Source organism: Parasteatoda tepidariorum, chromosome 2, assembly GCF_043381705.1.
Source record: "Parasteatoda tepidariorum isolate YZ-2023 chromosome 2, CAS_Ptep_4.0, whole genome shotgun sequence".
NCBI lineage: Eukaryota > Metazoa > Arthropoda > Arachnida > Araneae > Theridiidae > Parasteatoda > Parasteatoda tepidariorum.
Genome location: NC_092205.1, coordinates 33,196,035 through 33,214,560, shown reverse-complemented (window position 1 = coordinate 33,214,560; position 18,526 = coordinate 33,196,035). Strand labels below are relative to the sequence as shown.

The window sequence follows — 18,526 nt, the reverse complement described above, 5'->3', positions numbered from 1 at the left end:
TTCCGCGTAGAAAATAATTTTTGATAATTATTTATAATGTTTAATACCATCATATAACTATTAGTTTCATTCAAATAAAACTAAAATTAATTAATTAAATTTAATAAATGAATTAATATTTAAAAAAACTGTATTAACATCAAGTGTCATACGCTACAAGTTTAAAAAAATGTCTTTGAACTTGAGTAAATAAATAAAAAATATTTCATTAACGACTGAAAATTTGAATAAGATGTAAAGAGAGAGTGTGAACTAATAGTAGAAATTGAAACGGAGACAGATTGCAAGTATACATTTCTAAATTTAGTATTGACTCAATGGTTTTTAAATTAACAATAGATGTGAATCGATAATAAAGTTCACTAACTCTATCATCATAACATCATCAACTCCTATATTTAATTAAAAAAATTTCGTCTAACAAGAGTTTTATGCTATATTTTAAAAATTTCGTCTAACAAGAGATTTATGCTATTCACTTGATCTGGTTTATTTTTTAATAATTTAAAACAAAGACTTCAGATACGTTTCTTGTTAGAAGTCTTTCGCTTACTTTATTAAAATATAATAAATTGTTAACAAACAAAATCGAATTATATTTTAAAGTTGCATCAATATCTTAATTTAAAATCCAACTCAGAAGTAAGGGAAAAAAGTATATGCCATCTAAAAAAATCTTAATGAGAATGATTCCCGGAGGATATTAGAAAGATATGAAAATGCTCTTTTCATCATTTTGATCAAAGTGATGAATAGTAAGAGTTTTCTCAAAATGATGAAAAGAGCATCATTTTAAACATGGTGAGCTAGGTCTTTTTAGTTCATCACTTTAAGAAATGATTGATTTTTGAAATGCTAAGTATAATGTTTGAAACTGCATATAATAAATGCATACGTGGGTTGTTTTTCGGAATTTAAATTTTCTTATAAATGATTTGCCTTTTATTAGGGATGCTAGTAATTAAAACAACAAAAATTCGTTTTTTTTTTTTTTAAATTATTTTCGAAACAAATTTTTATTAAAAAAAAAGTAAACATTGACTTTTTGAAAATTGAAAATAAATAAAATATGTTTTGCTTTGAAAAAAATGTTATTATGAAAAAAATATTTTGTTATGAAAAAAATATTAAATTTTTTTGTTCATTCTTTGGTATATTGTTAGCTGCCATTTTAAACAAATGAATAACTAAAAATTAAAATAAAGTAATTTAGAAATAAAGCTTAAATAGATTTTTCTTGTAAAATGCAAAATAAATAAAATACTTAAAACAGTTTTTTTAAACTGTTAACAGTTTTTTTTATCTATAACTATAGTTTACTTAACTAAAACAGTTCTTTTAAACTATAACAGTTTTTTTAAACTTTTTATTATCTTAATAACTAATTTACTATTAGAGAATCTATTTTTTTTTTCAGAAATAATCTGAATTATTCCTTGAGCAAAATTCTTATTGTTTTGAAAAAACAATTGATAGCTTTTACATGCCTTAAAATGCAAAATAAATCCAATTTTTTTTTCTGACTTTGCATGAATTTCTTAACATTATATTGTTGATAACTATTTTCTAACTTTCAAATTTTATAGTCTTTATTACATTTTTCATTCATACATGTTTCAAATACTTATTTTCCTTTTTTTACGATGTATTGATGTACTAATTAAAATCATATACTATTTTATTATTCCTCATATTATTTAAAAAAAAAAAGGTTTTCAATATATTCTGATTGAGTTAAAAAAACAGGAAAAAAAACTCTTGTAAACTAACCGAGTGTCCCAAAGAGTAATATCAATTACATGGAAAATAAAAATGGGAAGATATGGAAATTCATGGTTTGCTGAGCTCTGTTTAGGAAACTAGTTAATAAACCCAAATTTTAAAAATTTATTACAAATTTTTTCCACGGATAAGGCTTCTAACTGGCTAAGTCTAACTGTAAATTGTAACAACACCATGGCTCAATTTAACAGTTGGAATGATCTGACAGGTTGTGGAAGTCAAAAACGTATTAACTTTTCAAGGATAAGTTAGCAAAATGCATCATACAGTAACTTCTTATCCCCACTCGTTGTCCGTTAATTTTTCAAATCATCAGCATCTTTTGGTTATAGGCAATAAAAATATTAAAAATTGAAAAATATTTTAATTAGACTTTACGAATAAACAAGCATAGCTGTTTTGAGTTAATACTAGCAAACAACTGAGGCTTGAAACAACTCTGGCTTTATATCTGATAAAAGTGCTTCCTTTTTTTTATAATTCATTTCACGCTTATCTTACATATTTTGTAATTCTTTTTAATACAACAAAGTTTGGAAATCACTTATAAATTCAAATCTGAAAATTCAAGACGTTTATATTTAATTAAAGTGAACTATGAACTGTAATAACATACAAAGTGTTATTTTATCATAACCTTTGGTAATCCAAATACTCAGTTCTTCTATCAAAACTTTTCGTTTAAAATAAAATCAAACAAATTATGCACATTAGGAGTTGTCAAATATTATTTCAGCGAGATATAAACAAAAGCACCATAGAAATGCATGGAAACATTTGTGAGGAAGAGGAAATAAAAAAAAAAGATATTTAAGACGACTTTTTTGCTTGATTAATTTTGAAGTTATTTTTAATAATTCCTCTGATTCCTCTGATAATTTCTGCATTGCTAATTTCTGCATCTCAGTAATTTTTGGTAATTTTCGACAGCTTTTTTTGTTTTCGCTTTAAGATTAGTTTGTGAATTCATATGTGAATTTTTTAACGTCATTTTTAACAAGGACTCTAAAACGACACCTAAGGAGTTGTCATTACTAAACACCCATAGTGCGTTAAAATTCTTTTGATTTAATCCTCTCATGCATTGGGGCCTATTAAGAAATAACAGGAATAAAAACATCACCGCCTGTTTGATTGCAGATAGAAACAGAAAGGAGTTGAAAGGCGGTTCTTAGGAAACACCATAAATTTAATGGCCACTCCTGCTAGTTTTCATGTTGTTCATGCCGCCTTCCTCAGTGATTCAACAGATTTCAATAACGAACTTGTTTTCTTATTATTATTTAATAAATAACGAATCCTAATCTGTCTACTTTTTTATTTCCTTCAGGACAAAAATACCAAAAGTAAATATTAAGGGTTGCGATTGCAAAAAATACTTTGTATTAAATATTATCTGGCTCAAGTCTCCAAAAACGAGCGCAAAGTAATCTTTAATACTAGCTGTAAAAAATATCGTTTTTTTTCCACCAGATTTTATACGTATGAACCTCAATTCATACATGATGCATGCCAATCGTTGGTTTAAGTATGTTCAAATAACGCTTAAAGGCAAAACAAATTCAATGAATATTTTATCCAACATTGTCACAAACATTTTTCGTCTGACTTTTATGAATTGACTGAAGAGAAAAAAGCATTCGGGGTTAAAATCCTTTTTTTTTTTTAAATCGATATCGTAAAATATTTTTTGAACGTTTTCTTTTCCCCATACTGGGAGCTTTAACAGATAGCTAACGAAAAAAAAATACGGGGAAAATGTATAAAGTTAAAGAATTAACTTTTGTTCCATTTCAGAACTATAAATCAAGCATTTTTCAAATTCTTCTCCCAAGCTACTGTATCTGACTCAGCGTTTTTCCTGCAGATGGCGCTGCGCTACATTTTACCCACAGTCGACAGTGTCCAGTGCATATGCCCCGGACAAATTGCTAGATAGCTGCAGTGTGAGTGGAATAAATAGAACTGTTTCAGATTTGAATAAATCTCAAACAAGTTTATTTAATCGGGATTACCTGATTTTTCTAGGTATGCAATTTACTATATAAATAACCCATTGTATGCAATGCATTTTTTTTGTCTTTGTCAAATGGTGTCAAAAAATTATGTTTATATTCAAAAAAGGATACAAAAAAAGTAAATAAATAAATCATATCATGTTTAGAAAATTACTACTTAAATTCCATATATTTACCTTTGGTGAAATAAGTATTTTGATATATTAAGTTATTTTTCGTTGTCTTTTTGTTCGTATTCTGTGGAGAAATATTTATTTAAAATTACATTAAATAATTTGTGGAACAATTTCATATTTCAATGAATGAATATTATATGTTATTTATATTCTATGAAAATATATATGTTTATATCTATCAACAATTAATGTTAATAATATTTTTTTAAAAAGTCTTTATTTGGTACAAAACAAAAGGAAAATTGTAATGCGCATACGTCATCAAAACTAACTTTATATGCTAAGTTCTAACGTTAGAGGAGTTATTTTGCGTTTTCCGAAAAACGTTTAAAATTTCTTCCTGTTAATTATATCTATTACTGGTATTTAAATTTATATTTTTCTTTTTTTTCTCCATTTGTGTGTGTGGTTTGTTGAAAAGTTTAGTTTTTAAAATAAATATTGTTAAAATATCTATACGTTTTTCTTAAAACTTTTTAGTAGGTTTCATATGTACTTTTTTTTATTTAGTTTTTCTTTAAAAAAATTAAAAACAATATACAAAAATATCTTAGGAACTTTTAGATGCACAAGTTGATGTCGAGTGATAACCAATTAGTGGCCCACGAATGGTCAATGTGTGGTCTTTCATCCTGGTAGCCAAAAATTAACTAGAAAAACCAACATAAATATTGCTATTAATTTTATAACTGTTTTTCAAACTAATGTCAATGAACCTTGAAATTATAGCTTTGAAGTACTAAAATGTCGAGGAACAAAATCAAATTTTCAATATAGTTTTTTGAGAAATGTAGTTGAAAAACTTATTTAAAAAAATTTCGAATTATAAGAAATTTTCGCACAGTAAAGAAAGATTCTAATTAATTTTTCAGCAGAAGTTAGAAATCTATTATTATTTTAAAGCTGTCAATGAATCTGAACTTTGAAATGATTTTTAATTTGAATATATCATGCACATATGCTATTGAAATATTTTGTGTTTGCTGGTTTTTGTCTTTTAAATTTTTAAAACAAATTGATATTGTTTATAATACTCTGAAATTTAAGTTACTATCTATTGATATAAATATCAAACTCATTGTGCTACTCATTTGCTCACTCATTTTGCTCACATCTTCCGAAAACTAATTTTTTTTTCTCCTGCTTAAAATTATATTTTATCAGTTTTGTCATACAAATTTGTAACACGAATCGATACTGTTTATAATACTCTGAAGTTTAATCAAGTTAATATCTATTGATATGAAAGCCAACTCATGCGGAAAACATAGCTAATCCGAAAACTAAATATTTTCTCCTTCGGCCCGAGAAAGGTTGTTCATTAACCCTTTGTGGAAAAAGATGAGCAAAAATTGGTAATACATTGTGTCATAAAATTTAGAATTGTTTTATAATGCATCCTTAAATTTGAGAACTCTCGCAAGTGATGTAATTTTTAATAAATCATCAATTATATGCTTTACTTTTTCAACAATAAAAATGCATTCGGATTCTAATTATTGTTTTGCTCTTTTTGAGTAATCTGTGAATAAATAAGTTCTAATTTTTTTACTATTTATATTTAAAAGTGCGAAGTGCTTTGGAAAGAATCTCTTAGTATATTGTCCCTCGTATTAAAAAGAGTATTAGTCACAAATAGCAAATTTATGTTTCTTAGAACATTTATGTTTTTTGCAAGCATTTATATTTCTTAGAAACATTTATGCTTCTTAGAATTAGCAAAATCATGTTTCTTAAGCAAGTAGCAAATTTATAAAAAGCAAATTTATGTTTCTTGGAAAAAGTAACAAATTTATGTTTATTAGTACGAAGTATGCTGTGTTTATCTCAATTTGGAAGGACATTCTAATAATTAATATTTTTTAAGTAAAAATAACACAAAAATTAGGATCATCTTTTCTACGTAAATATATTTAGAAAAAAATCATTATTCTTTATTTTTAAAGATTGTAATAATGGCAAAATGTCAACTCTAATGCTTGATGAATTTTAATATATCTTTACAATGTTGCGTTAGTTATTAGATTGATTTACATGTTTTAATTTACTCACTATTGCATTCTATAGTTTTTAAAAATGTACTGATACTCAAGGTCTATACAGGCAATCAGGGTTTCCTAATTACTTCCGCCAGGTAAAAAAAAGTTACCACAATTTAAATATATTATCATAATCACACACATGCACAATTAAGCAAATCATTATAGGTGTAACCTGAATAATTATTAGTCAGTTAATATCATGCGAATAATATTATTAGACTATCCAAAAATATGAATGAAGTAGTAGTAATTCTACATAAATAATAAAAATTTAACTAACTCAATAATAATTTTATTATCTATAATTAAGTCATAAGCAATAGTCATTTAATTAAATGTGCATAAATAATAAAAAATTATTAAGCAATAAAAAACTAATTTTTTTACCACAACGATATTTTACGTGTATAAAATACATCTATTTTGAACAATATATAATTTTTTTTTCGCAATTATAAAACATTGTTCTGAAATAAAATATTTCAGGTAAAAACTCTTCGTTAATTTATGAATCTCTGATCCCACCAAATATTAATTAATATGCGTAAAAAAAGGGACTAAACTTGGTGTGTGCTATTTGATTTCTCTAACACGAAATTTTAAATAAAGATAGTTATTAAAAAACTTGCATTAACATCCCGAAAATATGTAGCAATAGCGATTTTTAGCGCCCAATAGCATTGGCTTTAATAAGAATTGGAATGGAAATTATTGGGTAGTTATTAAATCTGAGGCAGAATTATGAGGTATTTATTGCAATTTAAGTCATGAATTATAAGGTAATTATATTGAAAATGAGGCAGAATGATTAGATATATCATTCTATGCTTGAACATTGATTGGAATTGAGGCAGAAATACTAAGTATTATTTGGAATAACGGAAGAATTATAGGGTATTAATTGAAATTGAGGCAAAATTATTGGGCAATAATTGAGTGTCTGTTACTTGGAATCGATGAGGACTGTTCGGGTATCAATTAAAATTATGGCTAGGGTAATGATCAGAGTTTTTAACAGGAGTTGAGACAAGATTATCTTGAAGCCATAAAAACTGAAATGAAAGCTTAAAAAATATATTTTAAAGGTATTTCTTTTTATGTTTCTAACACACTTCTGGTTTAAAGAATAATTTCATAGTTTAAAATCTCTTTGAAGAAACCTGAAATTCATATTCCGTGTGTATTAAATTGAAAAGTTTTTTTTTTGTGTTTTTTTTTATTCTTTCCGTAAAAGTCTCTTCTTTATTTTTCTTCTATGAACTTCGAAAGCTATGCAAACGTTTTCAAGGAGTTTTAAGAATGTAAATTGATACAATGCTCAGCACTGTAAAATTATAATTTTAAAAAAATTTAATTTTCAAAAATAGCCAATTGCTGCTTCTAAATTAGAGATGTAACAGACAAGTATTTGATATTTAGCCTATACTGCAGAACGCAGAATGTTAATTTCGGACGAATAATGGAAGAATCGTCTGCCGAAGACAAGACATAGTTCGTTTACATCTGTCTTTCTTTTCCCCCACCCCCTTGGGAAGGGTTTATTCGATTAGCAAAACAATAATGAAGATAAACAAATTTGTGAAGGGTTCGATTAAAAGATAAATTATTTTGTGAAGAGTCCGTTTATAAATTAAAATATTTTGTGAAGGGTCCGTTAACGGACCCAAATTTCTTCTCTACAGACCCCTGCTGATCTTGCTGGGAGGGCATCATTGAAATCATTAAAATATTCTTTAAAAACTGCCATTTTTTAAAATCTGACTATTCTTTTTATGTTTCTAACATACTTTCAACGCACTTTCTGGTTTAAAAAATAATTTCACAGTTTAAGATCTCCTGAAATTCATATTCCGTGTGTATTAAATTGAAAAGTTTTTTTTATTCTTTCCGTAAAAGTCTCTTCTTTTTTTTTCTTTTTCTATGAACTTTGAAAGCTATGTTTCAGTTATAATTTGACTGTGAGATGGCATTTTTTCTATTTCATTATTTATAACTGTTACAAAAAGTGAAAAAGAAATTTTCCTGTCCTTTTCCTGGCGTCGTATCAAAAGTTGAGTACGTGTATATTCCATTTCCAATTAACTCTAAGAGAGAATGATACGATTGTAAAGGAAATTTTATAGTCACTAAATCTAACAATGGCATAAAATATTTTATTAATCAAACCATTCGGAAACAAGAAGAACAATTGGACTTAATTTAATAATGTTTATTCTGTGCTTTATGTGCAATTATAATATAATTAAAAACTTAATATTATTCTTTAAAAAATGCTTAAGAACATACATTTTTGAAATTAAAAATTATATACTTTATAAATATAATTTCCTTCATTAAGTACTACTTCGTAAAAATATGCAATTTTAGCTTTTAAATTATATGTCTTATTAAAGTTTTCGAAATTATTTTACATTCTGTAATTTGTTTTTGTATTTTAAAAGTTTTCTTGACATGTAAATGAAACTGTGTAGTTTCTACTTTCAATTATTTATTTATATACTTCTTCATGGGCCTAAATATTTAATTCTTATAATAAAAATAGCGAGGATTTTTATTTTTGTAACACCTAGTAAAGACCATTTTTCAAGCATTTTTGTAATTAAAAAATTTTTTCTCTCTATACTTACTCTTTTTTATTCGGAAGCGAAAATGCATTTTATTTTTTATAGTGTAAAATGTGATGTCAAAATAAATATATGCTTGACTAGTTTGTCACTAAGAAAAAATTATTATCTTTCTTAAAAAATAAGTATCTATAATAATTAATAGTTTCTATGGTTATGAGCAAAATATTTAGCGTAAAATATTTGGCGCATTTGTCGTAAAATGCGATAATGTAGCTAATCTCACAGAATAATAATATAATTTAGCATAAAGTTCGAAAAATCATGAATTAAATTCATGTAATTATTCATTAATTAAACTAAACGGTGCATAAAATGGGATGTAGAGATAAAAGTCGATTTATTAAGCTTTCAGAATATTTTAGAAAAGATAATAAGAAAACCACCATCCATGAAATTAACGCATTTTGTGACAAAAGAATATTTAATTACCGTTCTTTTATTTTTCTTATGTGACTACCACGAAAATCTTTTAGAAAATGGAATTTGTAAAAAAGAAAGCATTTTAACAATTTTAATATCAAATCTGAAACATAAGCTAAAAGAATAAGTTTTTGTTTCATAAACTATTATTTATTATAATATTCTCTTTTTAATATATCAAAAATAATTTAAGTTATTTGATTCCATTCTAATTTTAATCTTTTTCATAAAGTAGCGGACAAGTTATGTATGTTTTAAAATAAATCAGCGTGAATATTATTTGAGCACATTATTTCATGCGCATGCGTGCCTGTATACTTCTTCAGTCTATCGAATTATTTAAAAAAATATATAGTAGCATTACGTTTTTCAATCATTAATTTATCAAAACAAAGATTTCTTTTGGAAGAAATTGAAAGAGAAATCTGATGCATGGCAGCATCTTTAATAAACATGTTCTCTCCCTAACTCTAAATTGAACATCATGTTAAGTTGCATTTTGAAATTGCTCGATTTTCTATGTTTAAGGGCATGGCTGGTTGAATAGATGTTATGTATTTTTAAACAGCTTCCTATTGCTTCTATACATTCTAAACCTCCTTATTAAAAGTTCACTGAAATGTCATTTAGCGATGCTTTTCAACCTAGCTCTTCACTTTAAGTTTTCTATGGATTCCAATTTTATGTATTCCAATATTATGCAAATTGCTGATATTTCCATCGTCTGATTACTGATATTTTATGTGTATGATAAATAATTGCTTCGCGTGACATCAGATAATTGAACTATATTATTGTTGATAACTGATCAAAATTATGGCTCATAATTGCTTCATATTACAGTTGATAACTGATCAGTATTATGGCTAATAATTAATACATATTACACTTAATAACTGATCCGCTTTATTGTTGATACTTGATCCATATTACAGTTGATAGCTGATCCATATTATTATCGATAATTAAACTATATTGCATCAGATAGTTGCTCCATATAGGGTTCAAATATTTACTTACCCTACCAGACATCCCAGTAAGAAAAATGCTGGTTCGAATAAACTTGTCTATACCGGAACGTCTTTTTTTATTGCACTTCTTTGAAAACATGTGAAAGTACACTTATTATTAAATCTGACAAACAAAATTAATATTGACTACTCATCTGCATCAACTCGTTTATTTTTAATTATAAATCATAACAATTCGGCATTATTAACAAAGAATTATTGAGCATGAATAAGCCTAGCAATAAATGCAGAACAATATTATTATAAAATTTTTAAGGTAATATTTTTTTTCAATAAAAATGAACTTGAGTTGAAAAATGGGATAAACTAAGCTAACTTTGCTTCGAATTTATGAAATACTAATTCATTTATATAGAAATTTTACTAAAATAATTAAGCGTAGGAGATTATCAATCGATTTCCTGCATTTTTGCTCTATTCTCCCTATTATTAGTTTCTCCGTCCGAATCTCCCTATCCGACATCTTGACTATTTTTGTCGAAATTTAATCGGTATATTATGGTATTACAAATTGTTATTTACATGCCCGGTTGTCATGTAAAGGTAAGAATGGCTGATCGGAATTTTTACATGTCTCAAGCATATAAAGTTTTTTGACCTGGATCCACCTATATATTATTTAATGTAACCACAGCCATATATTTCGAAAAATGTAGATAGTTACTGGAAAACAATTTCAGTTATTATTCAAATATTTAATGTTAACGGTGACCCTAGATTTAAAACTGGTAGGAAAAACGATTTTTACTTAGAAATATAGAAGAGAGTAAACTCATAAATACGATAAAATGTTTTACTTAAAAATAATTCAATTAATTAAACAGAATTAATATTATAGTTATTTTTAATTATTATGAAGGAAATGATAAATTTTGACTTAAAGCAACTTTTGCATATTGTACACAGAGAAAAAATTCTGGTAAAAAAAAACACATAATTCTGGTAATAAAAACCGAACTATACGATATTTAAGCCATTCATTTGTTAGTTTTCTCCATTCATACGATAACGATTTACCGAATATACTGATTTTTAATATCTTAGTTCTTATAACCACACATTTAGTTAAGAAATACAAAATTGAAAAATAAATTTTAACCGAATAAATGGTTTTTATGCCATTCTCTAAGGTATCATGATAAAATTACTAAACTTTACCTCATTTCCGAATTTTAACGCACAATATAAAACCATAATTTATTGTTAATTTTACCAAAATCATTACCAAAGTGTTTCGATAAAAATTACCGAACGTTTCAGAGCTCCCATAAAGTCAAAAACATGATCAGTTTTGCTAAACTTTTTTCTCAGGGTAGGATATTTTTATAGTGTATATTGTCACATTTTAGTTGTGAAATGAAATTTATTACACTCTTAATAAGATTAACTGTGAGAAATGTCATTAAACTGTCCAAAAGGTTATTTGAATCTAATTTCTTACCCTCTTGCAATTTTTACTGCAATTAAATACTCTGACCAGCAAGAATCGATACAAATATACTTTTTACATAGATAACAGCTTTGTAAATACATACAAACAGGAAATGTTAAAAAAAGAGAAAAGGTTAAAATAGTACTAAGTAATAAAATTGCACCCAAAACATTGGACGCTGAGTCTTAACAGGACAATATCAATATACATAGTACATATAATGTTGTTTAGTTTGTGCAAACTGCTTTAAATTGAAAAAAAAATTTCAATGACAGTTTTCAGTCAAATAAATTAAACCCGGAAAGATACTACGGAATATACTAAGGAAAATATTGCGAAAGGTAATATTTCATTAACGAACTTTTTTAGTGTTTATTTAGTTTATTCGGGGAGAGCAATCTGCTCAAACAAAAAGAAAGTTTAAATACTCTCTTCTTTCTGTGTGTGTGCTTACCCATATTTAGATGCAGAGCTCGTAAAATCTGTTTACAGGAAGTAAAAAGCCAACACGCTTCTCTTTTTAATTTTGTTTATCTTCGCCACCGATTGCTACAATAAAATCTTTTTTTTCCGAGAAAATTATTTGAAAAGAAAAATATAAATATTTACTCCATTTTTTTTAAGTTTTGTGTTAAATATTGAATTTATTGATATATCTTGAAAAATAAGGTAATTTACTTTACGGGATAGAATATTTTAGTAGAAAAAAAGCGTTTTATGGAGTTTTTGAAAGTAAATATTTTATTTGGTATATCACTGCTTTGTAATTTAGTCCAAGTTTTTACTAATATACGTTTCACAATATTTTATTTTATTTTATAACTGTCGTTGAACAGCAGATCCAATTTTGATTTTAAGATTACCAATGTTTAACTCTGCAGCCTTGTAATTTTGAACCCAATCCAGAAAACAAGGGAACTTCTGGATCAAGTATCTTGAGAAATCTGTCTTTGTTGAAAGCGTTTTGCCCGTATTTGAGTTTCGTAGAGAGGAAAACTATGAAAACTTCTTGCGGTTATGCTGACGGCAAGAGGACACTAACCCATGATCCGCCTACCACTGCAGATGATTTACGTCAGCAGTGGGGTTGGTACAAGTTGGGTGAGCAATTCGTATCGACCAGCCATCGCTAGGATTCGAATCTGGTTTACCTCATTGCGTGGCGAGCACTGTATCCCCTGAGCTACCACGGCCACAATATTGTGATATTTCCGTATATTTAAGATTCTTTGATTGCATTGAAATTTTAAAAAAAATATTGTGCGAATACTTAGCGACTGAATGACTAAACCTTTGTGCAAATTCATGTAACAATATTTTTCTGTTCTTTGTATGATTTATAAACTTATTTTTACTACTTACCCTTTTTTTCTATCAAATATCTAAGTAATATCTTTTAGAACTCTGCAAATTTTTCCTAGCCACAAACCGATTCTAACTTATCTACCACCTTCAGCTACAAATCAAGCCTCGACCACATAAACGGAAATACAGAGCTGTAAGCGAAAGCAAAGAGCTCGTCGCACTATACAAATCTATCTTTTAGAAACCAAATATTTTGGACTTGCATAATTCGAAAAAGCTTAATACTACATAAATAATAATTTAAAATTTTCAGACACATTATCTAATTAAAAAAATCTTTATTCATTTTCTTAATGGATAAGCATTATCGATACTGTGAAATGTTGTTGCAATACATGCCGACAAAATGAAGATCATTTTCAAAATTAAAATTTTTAGTGATAGATTGAAAAATATGCTAATGTTTTGTTAAAACCAGTACTTTTTAAAATCAGAAATTTTTTTAACAAATATACTTTTTCAACAAAAACAAAACTGTTAATTTTTTCTCCAGTAATGAAGCAAAAGATTATTTAAATATTTAAAAAAAGACTTTTTCTCTTTTTAAATCTTAATCTATAGTCACTAAATAATTTGTTTTCAATAAGTTTTAAAGAAATTTACACTTCTTCAATTTTTATGAGAGTAGAGAAATATAAAAATAATATGCAACGGAAAACTTATTCCTCATGAGAGCTGGAAAAAAAATTGGCGAGAGTTCTTAGTAATTTGGCTTTTAAGGTAATACGAGGGTATTTCTTCAAATTCCTAAGTTTTGCTTTATGATTTAAACAATTTTAGCTAATATTCTCATAATATAAAACTAAACTGTGTTATCTTATCTAACTTCAAAAAGTACAATGCTACTTCTATCTCACTTTAAGTTTTACTTTAATGTCTTTAACAATAAGTAGATTTTATCTTTGCTAAACTAGAAAAACATTGTTTTCTCAGTTAAATCTGTTCTTATTGTTTATTATTTTTTTTGTTAAACTTTTTTTTTACTATCATTGCCATTTGTTTTTCCTATTATCATAATCATTGTTTTTACTGTTACTGAAAGAGTTAGAAATTTATCTCTTTCACGGATAGTACTTTTCTTTTTTTTAAAAAAATAACACCAACTTATATTTAATACATTGATAGCGTGTTGCATAATTTTTTATCACCAAACGAAACATTTTTTTTATGATTGCTACAACTATACGCGGACCACTGCATAAAATGTAATCAATCAAATCTTAAATAGTTAATTTTCTTTAATAATATAACGTAGAATATTGAAGTGATATGGGTAATAAGCATAGTTATGGATGATTGATCACTGCTAATGTATAAACAAAACAGAATAGAAAATACTTTTCGTACCAAATATCATGTGGTACCAATTTATGCCAGGGGAAAATGAGCAAATATTTTTTGCGTCATATAAAATATTTTTATGTTTATACTTGTATTAGAGTTTCGATAAGGATAATTATCTTATCAATTTTAATTTAGAGATATTTTTTTTGGGGGGGACATATTTCATTTTCTGAAATGCAACTTTGTATTTCGAAATCATTTGAAGTTTTTCAATTTAAAATAATATTAAATTCTATTTCCAACTATTCTTTTTTTATAATCTGAAACAAATATTAAATTATTCGCTTTACACTTTTAATAAATAGTAAAAGAAATTGTTGTACTTAATCCATTATGTTTTTATGAATTTCATCTTTATAGTTCTTCTTTAGTTAATTTGGTTTTTATCTACAGTTACTTTTACGCACCGAGATGGTATTCCTAAACTATTATTCTATGAATTGAATAGTAAAATTATTGTTATATTTCAAGTTTTCTCTCAAATTTCTTAGTTTTTCTTAATTTAAACCTTCTTCAACTAGTTTTTTGTTTTAAAAAATTAAAGAGGAAAATAAATGCAAGATGCAAAAATATTTTGTCTTGTTCGTAAAATTTCTGAAAGATTCCATCTTGTCAAAACCAAACACCTAATAAGTATTCAATAAAGCTAGTATTAGTTTTATTTAAATTGGCGCCACTCAGCCCTAAAATTTGGATTTGTCTTTTCAGAAAATAGGCATGTAAAGATATTCACGCTTTTTTGCGTTCAAATGCAGTCCTTTTTTTTCCTCAAAAAACTAACAATAAGTTTACTAATAACTTTTACCTAGTTCTTTTTTTTACAATAAGCGGAAAATAATTCAAAATATTTTTTTAAGTATTCTTTATATCAGCACTGATTACCCTAAAAACATTTCGGATCAAATTATGGTAAAAAGTTCTGGCACACAGGGTGCCGTAAAATCCATTTTTACTGGCTAATGTTACGAAACAAAAAACCTAATATGTAGTAATTTTACATAATAGTTACCGTAAAATCACTAAATTACTATAATTAAATGAATATTACTGTAAAAATTGCTGTATAATATGTGCCGATACAAAAAGTCTTATGCAGTGTACTTTTTTTTTATTTTTATAATTTTCTTACAAATATTTTAACGATATTTGCAATAATTTTTCAGAAGTTTTTAGCATTTTTAATAATGATTTTTCTTTTCTTTCGAAACAGGTAACTATCAATAAGATAAATCTTTTGAAAAGAAAAAAAAATTTTCTTTCAGAATTCTTACTACACTAACTCCTTAGACTCTTTTTGTTCTAATTTAACATAATGTTAGATAGAATATTTTGTCTTGAACCTCTTGAATTTCCCCATCGCGTTTGAAAAAACAAGAAATTTTCCAAAATTTCCCCGAATTTTTCTTTCAACATTTCTTTTGTCATACATCATTTTTGTTTGTTTTTTTTAGGTTTATACATTTTTCGAACATTTCCAGGTTTTCTGATATAGTGAATTTTATGATAGTTTCTTTCAATAAATCTGAATCTTTCCTTTAAAATCAGTAATACTTAACGGAACCATTAAGAGAGATTTTTTGTTTTGATGTTCTCGTAAGGAATAGACGCTTTTAAATTGTACCGTGAATTGTACCGTGAAAACCTTTTAAAATTTCATCTGAAACTGAAAAAAATAAATAAAAACATTCCTGCAACAGATCATTGTGAGTCTGGGTGTTACGAACATAAAAGTTCTGCAATTTCGTGAATAATGCCATGATAGGAACAATGTAACAGTGCCCTTATTTCTCAGACAAACTGCTACCCATCGATCTAAAGCTGGGTGGGTTCCAAGCCCCGTCTGGGAACAAACCTCAGTCCTTCACAATAGCAGCTCAGTGTCTTAACTACTAAACTACCGCAGCCCCCAAAAAATGAAAAATAAGGATTTATTTTTTAAAAAAATTATTTAGCAATGCATGGTGAATAAAATTTTTGAATTAAAAATGGGCACATCGCCTTTGCGCATCCTAACGCAAAACTATAAGAATTTGCCACCTTTATGCTTCATCTTTACCACTTATCGTCTAACTGTGTGACCTGCCTTTATAGTTATTGCTTTTAAGAAGATTTAACTGTGTAAATCTTTGTGTTGGGTTTCTGTATTAAAAGAAATTTTAAATTAGATCGCTGTGTGTACTTAAAAAAATCAGATATGTTCTTTTTTTTTAATTTTGGGACCATTTAAATATTACGTAAACACCATGATTGCTTATTTTTTACTGGTGATTTTTCTCTTTGCTTCTCTTCTCTTTGATTTTTCACTTACTTTTTCATTTTCGCTTGGAGAGACACGTTAAACACTTACGCTAGACATTTAACTTCCTAAATAGACAAAATTACCTTTTCCGAAAATTCTTAATTATGAGGAAAAAAAACTAACTACTTAAGGAGTTGCTGATGTTTTTCTCTTCCGGTTTGTTCATTTTTGTCAGCAATCAAGAAAAAAATGTGGTCAGTGCCTAAACAAGATATTAAATTTCTTTTTTCATCAAAATTAGACTTTAAGTTCCAAAACAAAATTACATTTCATTACAATGCTGTTTAGAATGATTAAAAACTTGTGTAAGTAATAATGTTCATTTGACCTTAAAAATAGTTTAATTATGCAAATTATTTTAAACTAAAGTAAAAGATTTTCAGTAAAACATAATTTTTGCGTTTTAGTGCCTTTTTCAATACTTAAATAAGGAAAAACATTTTTGACAGCATAATATTATATAAAGGTTATTACTGCTTTCTACGTAAGGATATCCTTGCAAAAAATTCTTGAAACTTTGAAATGCGGTTTTTTTTCAAAGAACGCAATTTTTTACAGCTGGTCTTAGTATTTATAACTTGTAAAAACAAATCGATTTTAAAAAAAAGCAGTTAAAGTAAGACGCACTTCCAATTTTATGACTACTAAAAAAGCTATTTCCTTTTTTAAGATGTATGAAGCTAAAGCAATAGGGTGTCTAATAGCTTTTTTAAGAATTCTAATACTGAATTATGACAAACCTTTCTTCTTGCTAATTTTTTAAGATTTAGTACTTGGAATCACGAACGTTTAAATATATTACTAAAAATAATTTAATTTTGATCCATTTGCAAAAATTTGCTGACTGTTTAAAACTTTTCGTCAGAAAAATGTTGTCCGAGATCTTTATAAGTGCCTTATTAAAGTGTATTTTAAAGACTTACATCGCATATAGCTTTATTTGAAATTCAGCTAAATATTATTTTCTTCGTTTTTCGTAATTTTAAAAATTTATTTCAAGTTTTTGATTTATGGACAAAACACAAACTAATCAGTGTCAGTTAGATTTCTTGATTCTCCTACTAACATTCGAAGATAAATAATTTATATATCTTCAAACACAAATATTTTAATATCTTCAGAGATAAATAATTTAAAAATAATTCATTTAGAAAAATTATTATTTTGACATCAGGAAATATTTAATTAATTTTTTTAAAAATTTCAGATTATGCACACAAAAAATTATTTTGACAATGCCTGACATTTTGTCAAAAATTTACTTTACATTTTGTCTGACGCTCTTTGCATATGCTTAATTCGTGATTCATGATTCTTGTTAGTGTTTCTGTATTTATTCGATTGTAAAATATAGAGTTATTTCTTTTCGTCTGACTAACGTTTATATTTTATGTATATTTAAGATACCCTATGTATCTTTTGAAAATGCTTTTTATATTCTTATTTAATCGGGTTAAAACAACAGTTTCTTTCATTACTGTTATATACAAGAATTCAAGAATCAGCATTATTATGTTTGCTATCATTTTACTTCGAGTCATTATTTTTCCTAATTGGTTCTTTACTTAATAAGCAAATTAATAAAGCTGAAAGCTGTCTCTAAAATTGTTTGTAAAGTTTATTTCATTTAATATTGTTTGATACAAATTTAACGTTTTAAAAAGGGCTAGTCAATGGTTTTTTAAAACTTTCGGTTCCCATGCAGTTTCTACTACGAACCCAGAAGTCCTTGGTTCGAATCTTCCCAACATCCAAGGAACATCTCTCTCATACACTCCTCCCACCACATTACCTCACTTCCACCAACACAAACAAATTTTGAGACTATGCATTTTGCTCAAAAAAGAGTATATATGTGCTATTTCAGTTTTGAATACATGAGATTTTCATATTTGACTATATTCGTTTCGGAGCTATTTTGACACATTATTGCTCAATTTTGAGTTTGTCATCAGTTTTGGTGAACGAAATATTCATGAATATATATATA

At 26.6% G+C, this 18,526-nt stretch overlaps 1 protein-coding gene across 5 annotated transcripts in view; it reads left to right on the top strand.

Annotated features, from left to right (window-relative positions):
- The first annotated feature begins 3,659 nt into the window (after positions 1-3,659).
- The window catches only part of LOC107436941 (cAMP-dependent protein kinase inhibitor gamma), a 94,028-nt gene continuing 79,161 nt past the window's right edge, over positions 3,660-18,526 (top strand). Inside the window, exon 1 of one of the 5 annotated variants that reach the window (XM_071177437.1) lies at positions 3,660-3,810. The gene's annotated coding sequence lies outside the window, so the exon portion shown is untranslated. The remainder of the gene's footprint in view (positions 3,811-18,526) is intronic. The other 4 variants (XM_043049895.2, XM_071177438.1, XM_071177439.1 and 1 more) reach the window with 4 other exon arrangements.